This window comes from Triticum dicoccoides, chromosome 1B, assembly GCF_002162155.2.
Source record: "Triticum dicoccoides isolate Atlit2015 ecotype Zavitan chromosome 1B, WEW_v2.0, whole genome shotgun sequence".
In the NCBI taxonomy this organism is placed as follows: domain Eukaryota; kingdom Viridiplantae; phylum Streptophyta; class Magnoliopsida; order Poales; family Poaceae; genus Triticum; species Triticum dicoccoides.
The window spans coordinates 495,890,456-495,898,347 of record NC_041381.1 but is presented as its reverse complement, the minus strand read 5'-3'; positions in this window follow the sequence as shown (position 1 = coordinate 495,898,347).

Genomic DNA, 7,892 nt, shown 5'->3' with positions numbered 1-7,892 from the left:
GTTGGGGGTGGAATTGGTGGTCTGGCTCTGGCCAGGGAGGGGGAGGGGGGTGGGGAAGGTCGAGGCGTTTGAATTTTGGGAGCGGGGGTCGCGCGGGACACTGAGCGGTGGAAAGCGAATTCGAGAGGCTTCCCGCTGGTGTGGCCCGCGTGCAGGGAGAGGGGAAAATGTGGAGCGGAAAGGGAGCGGAAGCGAGGGAGCTCCCGCTTGTTTTTTTAGACGCCGCGCCACTTTGGTGGAAGGGAAAAGATCAGGTCGGGCTGGGTCGAGCCGGGCAGCGCAGGGGGAATGTGGAGCGCTAAGTCCTTGTACAATGGGACGTATTTAGAAAGATACTTAGAAAAATAAACCTGATTTTTATGAAGCATCGGTGCCTATTTTTATAGAAAAGACGCTTAGTTAAGCATCTATTTTGTACAAATAAATATCGGTGCTTAAAAAAAGATTGATTTATTTTTTTAAGCACCTTCCATTGTACAAGGCCTAAGAAAAAATAGTGGTTGTCTTTGACAAAATAAATCATGAAGTAGTTAGAGCATCTCTAGCATATCCTACAAAACAGGTCGTCCGCTATAATCTCCTAAATATGTCCCAAATAGATCCTTTAAATGCAGCCATCATGTAAAATAATTGTGGGATCCCCAATCCGCCAGCCCAATTCCTCAATATCAACGGGATTTCATCCGAGTTTGTCGAATCGGTTGGCGCGAACCCACTTCCGCCGGCTTCAATTCTTGTCTCCCGCCATGTCGCCGCCAATCCATCCTCCGACCTCGCTGTCCGTCCTCGCGGCGCTAGAGTTCAGCCGGATGGAGTACCCGCCACCCCCGGGTGCGCCACACCATGCGTCGCCACCTCCACCGCCGTCGCTCCGTCGGCCCGGGCCTCCCACGACCTCAACTCCTTTCACCGCCGCCCCAATTCCTCTCGCCGCCGTCGTCAAGAGAAAGCGGCAAGGGAGCATCTTATTCAAGGCGGTGCAGCCCACGCGGCACCACCGAGTTTCGGCCCTGCTCCAGTTCCACGCGTCAAGAGGAAGAAGACTGCCTCAACCGGCCCCGCCGATGCGTGGGTGAAGGCCCTGAGGAAGAAGTGTTGGGGAACGTAGTAATTTTAAGAAAAATCCTACGCACACGCAAGATCATGGTGATGCATAGCAACGAGAGGGGAGAGTGTTGTCCACGTACCCTCGTAGACCGAAAGCGGAAGCGTTAGCACAACGCGGTTGATGTAGTCGTACGTCTTCACGATCCGACCGATCCAAGTGCCGAACCTACGGCACCTCCGAGTTCAGCACACGTTCAGCTCGATGACGTCCCACGAACTCCGATCCAGCAGAGCTTTGTGGGAGAGTTCCGTCAACACGACGGTGTGATGACGGTGTTGATGATGCTATCGACGCAGGGCTTCGCATAAGCACCGCTACGATATTACCAAGGTGGAATATGGTGGAGGGGGGCACCGCACACGGCTGGGAGAGATCAACAGATCAACTTGTGTGTCTATGGGATGCCCCTTGCCTCAGTATATAAGGAGGAGAGGAGGGGTGGGGCCGGCCCTCTCTATGGCACGCCCTTGGGGAGTCCTACTCCCACCGAGAGTAGGATCCCCCCCCCCCTTCCATGTAGTAGGAGTAGGAGTCAAGGAAAGGGAAAAGAGAAGAGAAGGAAGGAGGGGGCGCAGCCCCTCCCCCTAGTCCAATTCGGACCAGGCCTTGGGGGGGCGCAGCCTCCCCTCTCTCTTTCCCCTAAAGCCCAATAAGGCCCATATACTCCCCGGTGAATTCCCGTAACTCTCCGGTACTTCGATAAATACTCGAATCACTCGAAACCTTTCCGATGTCCGAATATAGTCGTCCGATATATCGATATTTATGTCTCGACCATTTCGAGACTCCTCGTCATGTCCCCGATCTCATCCGGGACTCCGAATTATCTTCGGTACATCAAAACACATAACTCATAATATAAATCGTCACCAAACTTTAAGCGTGCAGACTCTACGGGTTCGAGAACTATGTAGACATGACCGAGACACGTCTCCGGTCAATAACCAATAGCGGAACCTGGATGCTCATATTGGCTCCTACATATTCTACGAAGTTTTTTATCGGTCAACTCGCATAACAACATACGTTGTTCCCTTTGTCATTGGTATGTTACTTGCCCGAGATTCAATCGTCGGTATCTCAATACCTAGTCAATCTCGTTACCGGCAAGTCTCTTTACTCGTTATGTAATGCATCATCCCGCAACTAACTCATTAGTCATATTGCTTGCAAGGCTTATAGTGATGTGCATTACCGAGAGGGCCCAGAGATACCTCTCCGACAATCGGAGTGACAAATCCTAATCTCGAAATACGCCAACTGAACAAGTACCTTCGGAGACACCTGTAGAGCACCTTTATAATCACCTAGTTACGTTGTGATGTTTGGTAGCACACAAAGTGTTTCTTTGGTAAACGGGAGTTGCATAATCTCATAGTCATAGGAACATGTATAAGTCATGAAGAAAGCAATAGCAACATACTAAACGATCAAGTGCTAAGCTAACGGAATGGGTCAAGTCAATCACATCATTCTCTAATGATGTGATCCCGTTAATCAAATGATAACTCATGTATATGGCTAGGAAACTTAACCATCTTTGATTCAACGAGCTAGTCAAGTAGAGGCATACTAGTGACATTATGTTTGTCTATGTATTCACACATGTACTAAGTTTCCGATTAATACAATTCTAGCATGAATAATAAACATTTATCATGAAATAAGGAAATAAATAATAACTTTATTTTTGCCTCTAGGGCATATTTCCTTCAGTCTCCCACTTGCACTAGAGCCAACAATCTAGTTCACATCACCATGTGATTTAACACCAATATTCACATCTGTATGTGATTAATACCCATAGTTCACATCGTCATGTGATCAACACCCAAAGGGTTTACTAGAGTCAATAATCCAGTTCACATCGCTATGTGATTAACACCCAAAGAGTACTAAGGTATGATCATGTCTTGCTCGTGAGAGAAGTTTAGTCAACGAGCCTGTCACATTCAGAGCCATATGTATTTTGCAAATATTCTATGTCTACAATGCTCTGCACGGAGCTACTCTAGCTAATTGCTCTCACTTTCAATATGTATCCAGATTGAGACTTAGAGTCATCTGGATCGGTGTAAAAGCTTGCACTGAGCCCCCCCGGCTCTCGTGTCGCCCCCCACGGGCGACCTGAGAGCGAACAACCCTAGACGCCGCCGGTCCCTCCTCACCACCCCTCCTCTCCCCACCGCTACCTGAGGCGCGCCCCGGAGCTACTGCGCGTCCGCCGATGAAGGTGGTGGCGAGGCCCTGCTGCCTTGCATCATCGCAGGGGGCGTCGAAAGTCGGGGCGGCGGCCCTAAGCGGGATGGCGGCGTCGACCTCTCTGGTGGGTGGCGCTGCGGGTGTTGCCCGTCCCTGGTGGACGCGTGGGTGGCGCTAGGGCGGAGGAGGCTTCTCGCGGCGGGGTCTGCTCCGGCGGCCACGCCAGATCTGGATCTCGGCGCCTCTTTGTCAGCTTCCCCTGCCCTCGCCGTCTCTGCTCTCGGCCTCCCCATGGTCGCCGAGGCAGGATGGTTTCGCGGGCGTGGTGGTGGGAGGTCAGGGAAGGGGGAAACCCCTGGTCAACCTTGCATCAACCTTGTCGTCAACGGTGGCATTTCTGCTCCGTCTTCCCTCTTGAGGGGACGCTCGAACTCCCCCCTCCCCCACCGCCTCCTCCCCAATTCCCCTGGTGAAAACCTTGGCTGAGCCTGGCCAGACGCCGGCGGCGCTATGGCGTCGTGAACCTCCCTGGAGACGGTGTCTTAGGGTGGGTGGGGATGTGGGCCTGCTCTGCGGTGTTGTGCATCGGTGGCGGATGTGTGGAAGCTTCAGGGTCACTGATGGTGTTGGTGGTGAAGGCGTGAGTCTACAATCTCCTGTGGCTCCCTGCTGAGTTACTCCGCGGACTGAACGTTACGGTGCCCTGCGCTTGGGCGAAGGGAGATAGTGGTCTCCCTCCAGCAGCGGGTGTGGTGAGTTGTGGGCTCTCCACCGTCGCGGCTCTATCGAGTCTATAGCATGGTGTGTGCTCTCTCTGCGGCTGCGTGTTCCTTGCTTTGCATCGCCCGGTCTGTCCTCATTGTTTTCTTCATATGCCAATCCAATCTGCGAGGAGTCTCCCTTAGGCTTGATCAAGATGCTTCATTTGTTAGCGAGTGTAATTGTCCCCTCTGCTCTGTAGTAGTGCTGATTGCTCCTTGCTTGTAATTTTTCAGCTTGCTCTCAAGCTAGGTTCTTTTCTTTCACAACACCATTGTACCCTAGCCGGTTGATGGCTTCATCAATTTGAAGTCGGGCTGATGGCTGAAAGTGCAACTATCCCTAGGTGGTTTTGGTAATTCATAACAGCATATAGCTCATTGAGCTAATGCTATTCCAAGACTATTATTTAAGGAAAGCTCAATGAATGGCATGGCATGGATGATGAAAGTGGATCCCTCAAAATACTAAGGACAAAGGATTGGCTCAAGCTCAAAAGCTCAAGACTCTTCATTTTACATTTTAGTGGTCCAAGATCACATTGAGTCTATAGCAAAAGCCAATACTATCAAGGAGGGATGAGGTGTTGCTTAATGAGCCTCTTGCTTCATGTGCTTAGTGATATGCTCCAAAACCCTCAGCTACTTTCTCACATCCACAAATGATCTAAACCCAGAGCCAAAATCGGTCACACCGATTCTTCCTATCCGGCGCCACCGATTTCAAAAGTCATAGCCACTGCCACAAACCCTAGGCAAATCAGTCCTACCGATAGGGATCTCGGTCTCACCGAGATGGGATTGTAATCTCTCTGTTTCCCTTCATAATGTTTCGGTCTAACCGAAGTGAGCGATCAGTCCCACTGAGATTGCAATGTAAACTCTCTGTTTCCCTTTTGTAACATTTCGGTCTCACCGAAAAGAGCAAATCGGTCCCACCGAGTTTACCTGACCAACTCTCTGGAAAGCTTATTACCAAAATCGGTCTCACCGAGTTTGTGTAATCAGTCTTACCGAGATTACGTTATTCCCTAACCCTAACCGAATCGGTCTCATCGAGTTGCATGTTAGTCCCACCGAAAATCACTAACGGTCACTAGGTTTACTAAATCGGTCCGACCGAGTCTGTTGAATCGGTCCCACCGAGTTTGGTAAATTGTGTGTAACGGTTAGATTTTGTGTGGAGGCTATATATACCCCTCCACCTCCTCTTCATTCGTGGAGAGAGCCATCAGACTAAACCTACACTTCCAACTTACCATTTCTGAGAGAGAACTACCTAGTCATGTGTTGAGACCAAGATATTCCATTCCTACCATATGAATCTTGATCTCTAGCTTTCCCAAGTTGCTTTCCACTCAAACCCTCTTTCCACCAGATCCAAATCCTATGAGAGAGAGTTGAGTGTTGGGGAGACTATCATTTGAAGCACAAGAGCAAGGAGTTCATCATCAACGCACCATTTGTTACTTCTTGGAGAGTGGTGTCTCCTAGATTGGCTAGGTGTCACTTGGGAGCCTCCAACAAGATTGTGGAGTTGAACCAAGGAGTTTGTAAGGGCAAGGAGATCGCCTACTTCGTGAAGATCTACCGCTAGTGAGGCAAGTCCTTCGTGGGCGACGACCATGGTGGGATAGACAAGGTTGCTTCTTCGTGGACCTTTCGTGGATGGAGCCCTCCGTGGACTCGCGCAACCGTTACCCTTCGTGGGTTGAAGTCTCCATCAACGTGGATGTACGATAGCACCACCTATCGGAACCACGCCAAAAACATCCGTGTCTCCAATTGAGTGTGAATCCTCCAAACCCTTCCCTTTACTTTCTTGCAAGTTGCATGCTTTAATTTCCGCTGCCCATATACTCTTTGCATGCTTGCTTGATTTGTGTGATGATTGCTTGACTTGTCCTAAGATAGCTAAAATTTGCCAAACTCTAAAATTGGGAAAAGGTTAAGTTTTTAATTGGTCAAGTAGTCTAATCACCCCCCTCTAGACATACTTCAAGGTCCTACAAGTGGTATCAGAGCTTTGGTCTCCATTTGCTTTGATTTCCATAGCTTTTGGTGGTCATAGCCTTGGTTTCACAACCTAGGAGAGTATGGCGTCTAGCGAGGGAAATTATCACCGTAGAGGTCCTTACTTTGATGGTACTAATTTTGCTAGTTGGAAGCATAAGATGAAAATGCATATTCTCGGACATAACCCCGCCGTTTGGGCAATTATTTGTACTGGCTTGCAAGGTGAATTCTTTGATGGGAGAGAGCCGAACCATGAAGCTAATGCGGAAGAATTGAAGATGCTGCAATACAACGCTCAAGCTTGTGATATCATCTTCAACGGATTGTGCCCCGAAGAATTCAACAAAATCAGCCGTCTTGAGAATGCAAAGGAAATTTGGGATACTTTGATTGATATGCATGAAGGTACCGAATCCGTCAAGGAATCCAAGTTGGATGTGCTCCAAAGTCAGCTTGACAAGTTCAAAATGAAGGATGGTGAAGGTGTCGCTGAAATGTACTCTAGGCTTGCTCTTATTACAAATGAGATTGCCGATTTAGGGAGTGAAGAGATGACCGACAAATTCATCATCAAGAAGATCCTAAGAGCATTGGATGGAAAGTATGATACCATGTGCACATTGATCCAAATGATGCCAAACTACAAAGATCTCAAGCCAACGAAAGTCATTGGAAGAATTGTTGCTCATGAGATGTCACTCAAGGATAAGGAGGAACTTCACAACAAGTCAAGTGGTGCTTACAAAGCCTCAAGTGAAGCCCCCACATCATCAAGTGAGAAACAAACCTTCAATGAAGAATTGAGCTTAATGGTGAAGAACTTCAACAAATTCTACAAGAGTAGAAGCAAAGAAAGAAGCTCCAAGTCAAGGTCTTACCATGACAAAAGATCTTCTAGTCGAGAGCGCAATTGCTACAATTGTGGGAGGCCTGGACACTATTCCAATGAGTGTACGACACCCTACAAAAGAAGAGAAGATTCTCCAAGAAGAAGAAGCAAAAGAGAAGAATCACCACCAAGAGAGAGGAGGAGTAGAGATGATCCTTATGAACGAAGACCCTCACGGAGAAGCAAGGATTCGGAAAGGAAGGACAAGTCATCAAGGAGCTACACAAAACGAAGACATCAAGCTCATGTTGGTGAATGGGTATCCGGCTCCGACTCCGACAATCACTCTGAGAGAAGCTATCACTCCGACTCCGAATATACTCAAGATGAAGGTGTTGCCGGTCTAGCACTTGTGTCAACCAAATCCTACGACATATTTGATTCACCAAATGAAGGAATTGGAAGATGCTTCATGGCCAAAGGTCCAAAGGTAACACATCCTGAGTATGTTGATTTCAATAGTGATGAAGATGACTTGCTTGTGGATGATGATTTACTTGTTGACAACTCTAGTGATGAATACTATGATGAAACTTCAATTAATCATGCTAATCAAACGAATGACAATGATAAGGAGAAAATTGAGCTTCTAACTAAAGAACTAAACACTCTTAAGTTGGCTCATGAAACTATCTACGAAGATCATCAAGAACTTTTAAGGGCTCATGAGAAGTTACGCTTTGAAAAGCTCAATCTTGAGCAAGAGCATGAGTTCTTAAAAGCAATCAATGATGATCTCCGTAAGAAAAGTGCTTCTTACATTGCCAAGCGTTTACTCTTATCTACTTACATGCCTCAAGTCAAGTCTAGTAACAAGTACAAGAAATATACTTCCTCTAGTAGTAACAATAATAATGTCAAAGCCAATATTGTTGCTTCTAGTAGTTCTCTTGATTCCACTAATGATTCTCTTAGCCAA